Genomic DNA, 11,792 nt, shown 5'->3' with positions numbered 1-11,792 from the left:
TTACCAACAACTTTATTGATCTTTGACTTTCCAAAAAATCATTATATTTATCGAAACCCCATCATATACTTATCCACATTTTGTAACGAGAATAGCCATACCAATTACAGAGAATCAGCAAATCAGTATTTCGAATCTCGCAGCATGTCTACAGCAATAGTTATATGTATACATATAACATTTATCTCATAGAATTATGATCTTCCATTCTGAAATTCTGAAAAGCACTCTAGCCTACGAATCAGTTCTTTAAGTTTTGAAAAAGCTGAATGAAGCACCATAAACTGTAGACAACTGTAAACGACCTTAACCGTCAGAAGTTTGATGAGAAAGAATAGTATGTTGGCAAAGCTCAGAAAAGTTGGAACTGATAAACGGATTGAGCAAATCATGAAGGAGGCTGTGGACAAATTACAAATACTAAACCTGCCTTCAAAGAATCCAAATGATTCAGTATCTGCTGAATTCATTAAATACCTTACTCCTGACTCTACACTTTTACGGACAAACTTCATCATCATCCATCGATATTAGAAATTCTAAGATATCATCGTATCATTCATTATAAATATCCTTGATATTTCTGAAGTAATTTTCATAACTATTCTTATCTGAAATCATTTATCTCTTCGCGTTATCTGTATTACATTATAAAGGAAACTGTTTAGTTTCTATATTCTGTAAACCTTCGAGTTGAAATTATGAATGTTTTGAAGTAGTGTTGGAATTTGATGCATGAGTTAGTATAATATAATGACACTTGATCAACGTGATTATATTACAGTAAGTCATGCTGAGTTTCTAATGAAACGTGATGATTCACAGACCATAACGTCATCATGTGCCATGTTACATGACTCTTACATTCTACTTCATCTCCAAACATATCGAGAACATGTTTTCCTGATAATTCTATCTTTTCTCGTGACTTCTGGTAATTTAACAAGTCAGATCATGCTATTACCAGTTCTTTCTTAGAACGATAGAAATGATCATTTAAAATTCGAAGATTTAACCTACGAATCCGAGAAGTCTTAATTGCTTTACTTAAAGTCAAGACGAATCTTATTTTCCTCATTTCACTCTTTTGTGATAATTCCACTCGTACATTTTGAGTAATCGAATTGTTTCATTCATATTACTTAAGGATGATAAAACTCTATTTATCAACTCATATTCGTCATGAAAACATACTTATTGTCAACCATGACGATCTCTATCAAATTTCGGGGACGAAATTCCTTTAACGGGTAGGTATTGTGACGACCCGGAAATTTTCGACCAAATTTAAACCTAAATCTTTATATGATTTCGACAAGATAAGCGAAGTCTATAATGTTGAGTCACAAAATTTTCAAACTGTTTCATATAATCAAATGACCTTTGACCATTCCAGACGATTCACAAACAACTATTTGTAAATAGATATGTGTATATATATATACAACTAATAATTGAAAATATAATTTGAAATATTATATGTTGTTGTTATTTAAATTAATTAAGTAAAATAAAATAAAATAAAAATAAAATATGATATTGTGATAATTATTATTTAAAACACATCTACATAAATAAAGTATATTAAATATATATTTTGTGATTTCGAATCTATATAGTAAACGACAGTAACACTCAATTGTCATTCGATCGATATTAAGCAAGTTAAAATTCAAATTTATATGATTTTAAAATAAATGATGATCCGAAAATGAGTTATATAAATTATTGGCTTATTAATTATGTTTAGGAGCTAATAACTAATTTAATTTTTATTTAATAATTTTAAATAGTTTTAAATATTAATGACTAAAATAAATAAAGTAATTTAATTTAAAAATTTGGGATTTCTCTAAATACTTTTATCCGCCGCTGATTAACAAAGAACTACGATACCCACTCTGTGGAAACTGTCAGTACAAAATATCTAGTTAAAAGTTATGGCTGCTGTACTATTATTTGTGCTCGTTCATTTCACTTGTTAGACATCTTTTTATTATGCTAATATTATTTTATTTATTATTATTATTGCTTTCACTGTATTTGTATGTATATGTATATGTGTTATGCATACATGTCTTGATAGATTCTTTCTTCAAAAGCAAACCACTTATTTCATTACCCGTGAACTGATTAGATGGATGTAGTACTGCGCATAATTGAAACTTTATGGATATATTTATATAATACATGTATCACTCATTCACCTCACTTGAAAACATCATCATTTTATTTTTTTTCTGTGTTCCTATCCACAAGTAAACCCACCTTGTCTCTCATTTAAATCAAGCACCAAATCAACCTTGTAAACACCTCAATATACTTCTTCTTCTAACTTCTATAATCAAACAGCCCGGTTCTTTCTAATTTGTTTCTGGTTTGATTCTACACCAACAATCACCTGCAAGTTATTCCAGATTGTATTAGTTACCAATTGTGTACCCAAACCGAAGCTACTGTCGATCGATTACTTCTACGGGTGCTATTACATTATTGTTCCCATTCGAGAATCACAACAAAGGTAATAAGTTTATGTTTCTGTTCGGTTATTAACTCAAAAAGCCAAGAGTATTTGATTCTTTATTTTGCAATTTACTACTCCTACCCGTCTTCTATTTGTACTTCGATCAACAACCTCATCACTATTACTGCATCATACCAAAGCCAAACACTCCATGTTTCTATTTCGATGACCATTCCAACCCCAAAACCATAATTGCTGCTGTGTCAGCCTTCACCCGTCACCGCATCCTACAGCCGAACCACCACCATCATCTCAACCATCCTCCACTCCACCACCTTACTACAACCATCATAATCCGCCACCAATGAACCATTTTAATGCTTTTCCGTTTCATTGTAAACCATACAATCAAACCCACATGATACTTATTTCAGTTACTAGTGATCACCACCATTGACCGATCACCTTCACCTTTAAAACAACTCACCTTGATCACCATTTAAACATCATCACTTTGGTTCTCCTCTGGTGCGACTATTATTTTCTTTCTCTCTTCCTATATGAACCTATAACATGAGAATTACTGCGTATTTTATTCGCTATTACTTAAAAAAACTGTTGTCTCCTGTTGTAATCAAAACCAACCATCACCTGCGTTTGTCCTTCTTTCTTTTTCTGTCAAGTTCCAAGCCATAAACCAACCTCAAACCACCATTAAATTGTTATGTAGCTCGAATCATTATTTGTTGCTGCTACTGGTTACTAATCGACTTGCAAAACTAACCAAACCCACAAACTGCACCCACAACCATCACTGCAAACTACTGCTCTGTTTATACTTTGACTCGCCATCAAACAACCATCATTAAAACACCACGAATATATCATCTAATCTACTTCTGTTCGAATATACCAATTGCTGCAACCATCGTACTATCCGTCTGACTTCAATGGAACCCGAACCCAATTCAAAACAAATTGAAGCTACTGCCATAACCCTATTCAATTTTGGGTACCGATCACAATGACCCACAACCCATCAAACCATGAAATAAAAATAAATAAATATAAAAATATAAAAACCTGAACCACTTTAGATTGACTGTTGCTGCTTCCTGTCTCTGATTCATATCAAAACCCACTCAAGAAAAATCCCAAAACTGTTAATTTCGCTCCTACTAGTCGAATTTGATGTTGTTGTAATTATGATGATTGATGATGGCGATAATGATTATGATGATTAGGAAGAAAAGAGGAGAAGATGATGAACAAAAACCTGTTAACGATGAAGATAAATGATTAAATTGAACGATGATGTTTGTGATTAAATTGAATGGCGATGATAATTTTTTTTCTTTTCTCTCCTGCGTTTGCTCCAAACGATCTCGATCTGTTGGGAGCCACAACAAGATGCGTAATTTTGCCTTTATTTGGTATTATTATTATTATTATTATTATTATTATTATTATTATTATTATTATTATTATTATTATTATTATTATTATTATTATTATTATTATTATTATTATTATTATTATTATGTTATTATTGTTAAGTTAATTATTATTATTACTATCATTAATATCATTTATATGATTATCATTATTATTATCATTATTATTATTATTATCATTAAATATTAGTAGTAGTATTATTATTATTATTTAGAAAGTAATACAATTTATTATTAATATCATTAATAGTAGTATTATTATCATTCTAAAATTGTTATTATTATTATTATTATTATTAGTATTACTACAAATAAATGACTAGTATTATTGTCAAAATTAATATTATCATTATTAAATCTAATTATTATTATTATTAACACTATTTTAGTATTATTAAAATCATTATTTTAACAAACCAAAGTTATTTATATAAAAATATATATAATACATATATAGTAATTATATATAAATATTACATACTCTTTTGTTTTTAAAATAAAATGTTATTATTTATTATTATATAATATTAATTAAGTTACATATAAGAAATAAATATATTTTTATCAGATATATAAATATTATTATTAATATCATATAAAAACAAATACTTATATGTATAATATTAATATAACATATATATAGATATATATACAATATTTGAAATGACAATTACATTACTATAAGTAATATGATATATACAGTTAATATAGAAAATAGTTTGATTACTATTACATGCTCATTATATGTCTTAACATATATAAATGATATGGGTTCGTGAATCCGAGGCCAACCCTGCATTGTTCAGTATCGTCGTATGCATATTTTTACTACAAAATATCGTATTGTGAGTTTCATTTGCTCCATTTTTAAATGTTTTTGCAATATATATTTTTGGGACTGAGAATACATGCGCTTTTATAAATGTTTGACGAAATAGACACAAGTACTTAAAAACATTCTACGATTGAGTTACGAGTACACCGGATATCACCCCTTTATAGTCTGGTAATCTAAGAATTATGGAACCGAGTCCCTAATTGACGCGAATCCTAAAGATAGATCTATGGGCACTCACAAGCCACAGTCAGAGAATTTGAACTGCTTTAGTACTTCGAAATAGGTATACAATCGCCAGCTTTAAAAGATATGATATGTTTGTGAGGTGTACACAACCATCATATTTAAAAGAGTGGCCTGTTTGTATGCTTTTGCATGACCTTGCGGAATGCCGGTATGCGGGGGATATTCTATATGCATCTTGTTAAGGTCGATTACCAGGTGTTTATATATCGTATGAATGATTTTACAGCATTGAGCAGACCTGCACAGATTGTTTTCGAAATATGAGTATCTTGTGGTCTATTATATTATTGAAAATGATTGTTTATGATAAACTAATGAACTCACCAACCATTTGGTTGACACTTTTAAGCATGTTTATTCTCAGGTATGAAAGAAATCTTCCGCTGTGCATTTGCTCATTTTAAAGATATTACTTGGAGTCATTCATGACATATTTCAAAAGACGTTGCATTCGAGTCGTTGAGTTCATCAAGATTATTATTAAATCAATTATAGTTGGATATATTATGAAATGGTATGCATGCCGTCAACTGTCGATGAAATAAAAGATTGTCTTTTAAAAACGAATGCAATGTTTGTAAAATGTATCATATAGAGGTCAAGTACCTCATGATGTAATCAAATATTATGAATCGTTTATAATCGGTATGAACGAGGCATTAAATTTTTGCTCGTTTTTCCCCGTTTTTCATCCGTTTTAGTGATTCTTGAAACATAGCCTTTGTAATGACATAATCTACCAAATGAAGCAAATAAATGCTTATTTAGATTATAAATTCACTTATTTTTTTTTTCATAAATGGGGCTAATATCGGGGGTAAAAACGTGACTTTTTAGCCGATATCAAATATTTTATAAAACAGTTAATAATATTTTAAGTAATAAAACTAAATGTCTAAGTCAGATTCTTACCGCTGTTTAAGTTCTCTTTCTTTAATTTCTATAAACATGTATTGTAAGTTTTATGTTAATAAAATAAGAAATAGTATTATCATACAACAAATTTTATAGAACGGAATTTATTTATTTAAATAAATAATCACGAGTAAAGTAATGTAACTTACTTATTGATAGCTTGTTTTTGTGATACAATTTCTCTTGATAGTTCTTGAACTTTTCTTCTAATTCATTTACATATGCCTAATTATTTAAAATGTAAACAGCCAAGAATGTATATTTTGATATATGATGTACACTTTTATTTGTAGATAATTTTCTCTATATAATTTTTGTACATAAAGTACAAGGGATAGATGAAGCAAACCTTTTTTCTCAACTTCAACTTTTATTTGCCTCTCTTTGTTGTATTTTTTTTCTAAAAGCCTGTAGATAATACATGATAAGAAATTTATATGGTTGTAAATAAAAAATATGTTTGTGAGACATTTAAAGAAATAATTTGACAACTAACCTTATCCTGTAGATAGGTGTTGATGTTTTTTATTTCTGTTTCTTCTGAGGATTTGTTATGAACCAGTATAGAATTGTTTGTGTTATTTTTCTTAACCATGTTTGTAAGTATTATGGTCACGAAACTTGTAAGAAATGTTTTGTTGAACAGTATATATAATTGTGTGTGTATTTTGATTTGTATGTTTGAGATAATTATGAGCTATATTTAGGTACTACTAATCGTAATTTTAGTAGATATTTGGTTTTAATATATTATATACAAATAGTTAATTATGATAAGATCAAGCTTAAAATTAAAAAGTTTTTCTTTAACTGATTGAATTTTTGTTTAGTTGGAAATGATATGATTGATTTTGCGTGTATTCTTTAAATTTAGAATGTCTTTCAGTGTTGTCATTTATATTTATAATTTCAATTAATGGAGGAATTTACCGAATTTAGATATATATTTTCAATTTTTAATACACCTAATATTTTACAAATAAATGAATACAATTAATGAGTGCTTTTAATTTAATTTATTGTTAAATTCGGAAAATGATTATCTGTTGCTAAATTCCGCGGTTCATTTGAAATTTATTTTGTTTCGCAAATAATTTATTTTTTGGTAATACATGTTTTAAAAAATGTAAATAGTTTGCTGTATTTTAGTTGAAACATATGGTAAAAATGTGTTGATTAGATTAGTTTAGCATTGATATATACAAATTGATTAGTTAGTTATTATTTTATTAGATTATATATAGTATTGATTTATCAATTAATTAGTTAGTTAGTATTTGATTACGTTCTGTTTGAATTTTTGACATATATTTATTTAGAGATTTGTTATTTTAATAGGCTTTATTAGTGAATAATATTTTCAATTAATATAAATTAATTACGATGTTTGCTTGTATTGTTATTGTAACGACCCTGGATTTTCCAACGTATAATTATTAATAATTTATTATTAATGCTTGCGTTTTAATAAATGTATTTCTATACATTTACTTGTTACCGTACTTGACTTTACATGCCCTGACTCGTCTTTGTGACACACATGCTTTTCACGAATAATATTTTGGATATTATTTACATTCATGATTATTTATTACTAATCATTTTTAATTAACTAAGGTTACTAGTTAATTACTTGGACTTTATTTGATTAATTGTTACATACTTGGAATTGGGCCTTTTATTAATGAACATGGACTTGGAAGCCCACCCTACTTCTCTTAATGGATTAATTAGAAGCCCATTTTGTTACTAGTGACTATTAAGGCTTAAGCAAGATTAATTAAGCCTATGAGAAGACTTGTCACAAGCATGCTTGCACCAAGCTCCCATGCACTTTAACTTTAATCTATTTTGAGCTTACACCTTCTCCCCATGTATGAAAGTTAGCTTGTGACTTACCCCTTTGAGACCTCCATAACCGTCGGCCATCAAGGAGTGGCAGGGTTGTTTTATTTTCAAATTTTGATTACTTATTCACTTGTATTTCCTCACTTTTACACACACTTCATTTCACACTTTCATTTCTCTCTCATTTTCTCTCAAACTTGTAAGTAACAAAGCTTGGTTTTCTTTCTTTTTCTTGTCCAAAAACTGCCACCATCAATCATCATTTACTTGTCTTTGTTTGTTGTTTAATTACTTGTAGTTGTTTGTTGTTGTTAAGATTCAAACTTTCTAGTTTTATTCTTCATATTATCTTTTTATTTCAAGAACAAATAAGAACCAAGTGAGGATCAAGTTTATAGTTTGATTCCTCCATAACACTTGTTAAAAAGAAAGTTCGTGAGTTTTAAAATCATACTTGCGTTCATGTTTGTAAACTTAAGGTTTACTTTCTTAAAGATCAAAGCCTTGGCTTGAACCTTTCTAAGTATGAACAACCATGAACTTATTACTTGTAGATTTAGTTTATCTCTTCATTTTATGTACTTTAAAGTTGTGATGTTGTCAATTTGGTCAAGTATTACTAGTTAATCTTGATCACATATTTCTTGGAACTAAAAGTTAACTTTATAAGTTCAAGAACATGGAAGTATAACTTTCTAGTTATAACTTCATATACTTATGTTGGATCTAAGTTTATATAACTTATGGTCTTCTAATTTTGTTGTAAATAAGAGCTTACAAGCTTACATACATTTTTCAAGTTGAAAATCTAAGTTTCATAACTTATGGTTTTGTTAAAGTAAAGATCCAAGTCTTATAACTTAGGGTTTAAGGTAAGAACTTTAGATCTAGACTTTTGGGTCTAGGATCTTCAAGATCTAACTAAGAACTATGTTCTACAACTTAAGATCTTGTTTATTTAGTTTACTTTCAAGTTTGTAGCTTAATATTACTAGTAGAACTCATATATGTGTCGGATCTAAGATCTTGATGTAACTTTGGTTCATCAAACTACATACAACTCTTAAGTAAGTTGTGCTACATATCTTAGACTTACACTAGTGTTATGATGGTCAAAACTTGGTTAAGATGATGCAAACACATCAACGAGTTGTACACTTGAAGCTATACGCATCAAGGATGAGAATCGGGATGAGCATCAAGCACCAAGAACCCACCGAAACACCTTTACTTACTGTTTATGGAACTGATCAGACTACCTGGGCTACTGTAAATTTTATTTTCAGGTAGTTCGGTTCGAGTCGATGATTTTCCGTTTAGACCTCGTCTTAATCCGAGTTACGGTTTAGGATCTATGGCCTCCCGAAAGTCACTACACCCTATTAACGTTGTGCTGAAAATTCTGACCTACTCTCACTTAAACCATCACCACGGTCAAACGAAGACAATTTTGGTTCTGGAAATTGGTCAGCCTCTAGGGGACTAATATACGGATCCATGTCCACTGGTCTCACCTCATTTCAGTTTGTATAGAAGTCATGGCGACTGAACGAATCAGCCTTTATTTCAAACCCTAGTCTTGACTTAAAACTTACTTTACACTTTTTGTTTAATGATGAATGATGATGGTACTTAAGACCTAATTTACATACTTTTAAACCTTTGGGAACAATTTACTGACTTAGTAACTTTTGACTTAGGTTGAGGACCTTCCGGACCAACCACTTGCTTACTATTCCCGCGTATCGACTTTTACTACTTTCCACTGTGAGTTATAGCATCCCTTTTTACTTTAACTATTTTGGGAACTGAGAATACATGCACATTTTATGTTTTACATACTAGGTACGAGTACTTAAACTTTATATATGTGTGGGTTATACAACAGCATAAACTTTCCCCTTAGCTCGGTAACGTTTAGTCATTGGTCTTTGAACCGGTGAACGCGAATCTTAGATATGGATCCATAGGGTTTGACATCCCCACTCGGGCTAGTAGCGCTAGCATTTAACGGGTGTTTAATACTTCGTAAACTTACGCACTCGCCAAGTGTACTGTTAGGGGGTGTTACTTACGTTAAGTTAGTTACCAAGTGCCCACGCTTATACATATACTTTTCATACTGTTTTGAAATGCTGTTGAAGCACTGAAATCTCGTGGCCTACCTTACATTACTGTTATACTTAAACTATAGCTCACCAACATTTGTTTTGACGGTTTTAAGCATGTTTTTCTCAGGTGCTTAAGGTTTGCTTGCTTCCGCTGTACTAGTCATGCTTTGTAGACTCCCGCTGCGCTTATTAGAGATGTCACCGCATGAAACGTTTAATTTGCATTCAAACAATGTTATTTTTGAAACAATGTATTTGTAACGACCTATGGGTCACGTACTATTATTTTTGCTTGCTATTCGTAGAAACGTACTTTCGGATGTTAAACATTTGACGTTGGTTAAAACGTCACCTTTATTCATGAATGCAAACTTATTTTAAAACAGCATATAGTATTTGACCTTGTAATGATCCTGTTGTTGATGATTCGTACACGCTGGTTTTGTACGGGGCATCACAATTATGTTCTTTTATGAAAACTAATTACAATAATAATGCATAAGAGTTAACATTATCTTTTGTGACCCATAAAATATAAAATGAAAAAATAATGATAAATGTGGGGTGAATAACAAATACATAATTTTAGTGAACACTGATAATTCCAAATCAAAATCAGATATAATAATATAATATAATAAACTTATTTGAAAGAAAAAAGTAATTAAACAGTCTTGTAGGAAAAACATTTATTGTGTAGAAACATAGTTTTTTGAATTGAATTCATCTTTAAAAATGACTACTCCTTTTTTCATTCTTAACACCTACTCCAAAAGCTCTTCCAAGTGTGGCTTGAAGACTACATTTGCAATGTTTTGAATTAATCAGAATATTATGAAATATATTTAATATATATAATATAGTGTTTAATAAAAAAAATGTTTGTAAATGAAGTTATGAAATTTGTGCACAATGAATCTTACACTATCTTGTACTTAAGTATGAATTTTCATTTACAAATACACCAGTACCCTAATCGTGATTTCTTATTGCAGGAACACCTAAATTAAAAATAAAATTTTAATGCGAGTATATATAATAACAATAGATAATCGTTGTCATAAGGTTAATCAAACAAATTAAATGAAGTTTATGAAGTATTAAAGTTAAATTAAAATAGATATCACATTATGTAACAAGGAAAAAAAATATACCTTGCCAATGTTTAACAAAGGAGTTGTGTAGCAGGCAAATATTTGGGACATCATTATGTATATCTATAACTTCTATTGAATCTCTAAAATGATTATGTTATCATTTCACAATTTAACTTTTCATTTTGCTAAAACTTGTCATTTATAAAAATATGGATGATGTCATTAATCTTAATTAATTTAGAATTAAAATATAATTATTTACTAAAAATCTATCTATAGTATCAAATAAATCTCTAGATGATATCATAAATAAGGATTATTCAAGCTTAAACAAAATTCAAAAATTAAATAGAAAAAATCTAAGACTCACATGATGTTATTAAAATAATTAATTGTATTTAATAATAATATTAACATGTCAATTGTATAATACATGAAGCATTATGTACAACCTTACGATAAAACACATCCATAACAATATGTACAATATATGAAGCATTATGTACACTCTTGTAATAAAACAACTCATGACCATATGTACAATATATGAAGAATTATGTACAACATTATGATAATACACTCTTATGATCATATGTACAAACTTTGTAACAAATTGTACAATATTTTACAAAACACCTTATGAATGTATGTACAAACTTTGAAGCATATTGTACAACATTTATATAATAATTGTATTTTAATTTTTAAATAATTTCAAGAGGCATTTGTTATTACTAATATTTATTATTAAAATATAAATACTTCATTTTTAATCAAACTTTATTATTATAATTATAACTATAATTATTATATTATTAT

General features: G+C 28.9%; 1 long non-coding RNA gene across 2 annotated transcripts; it reads left to right on the top strand.

Annotated features, from left to right (window-relative positions):
• Window positions 1–2,129: 2,129 nt before the first annotated feature.
• Window positions 2,130–10,258, top strand: LOC139843946 (uncharacterized). Of its 2 annotated transcripts, none has more exons than XR_011757754.1 (3): window positions 2,130–3,878; window positions 9,466–9,532; window positions 10,004–10,258. It is a non-coding gene; the product is annotated as an uncharacterized lncRNA (long non-coding RNA). The 2 variants fall into 2 exon arrangements; XR_011757753.1 differs by having other exon boundaries at window positions 2,130–3,897.
• The last annotated feature ends 1,534 nt before the right edge of the window (window positions 10,259–11,792 follow it).

The sequence above is a fragment of the Rutidosis leptorrhynchoides genome, chromosome 4, assembly GCF_046630445.1.
Source record: "Rutidosis leptorrhynchoides isolate AG116_Rl617_1_P2 chromosome 4, CSIRO_AGI_Rlap_v1, whole genome shotgun sequence".
Classification (NCBI taxonomy): Eukaryota; Viridiplantae; Streptophyta; class Magnoliopsida; order Asterales; family Asteraceae; genus Rutidosis; species Rutidosis leptorrhynchoides.
This window is presented reverse-complemented; position numbering and strand designations above follow the sequence as displayed.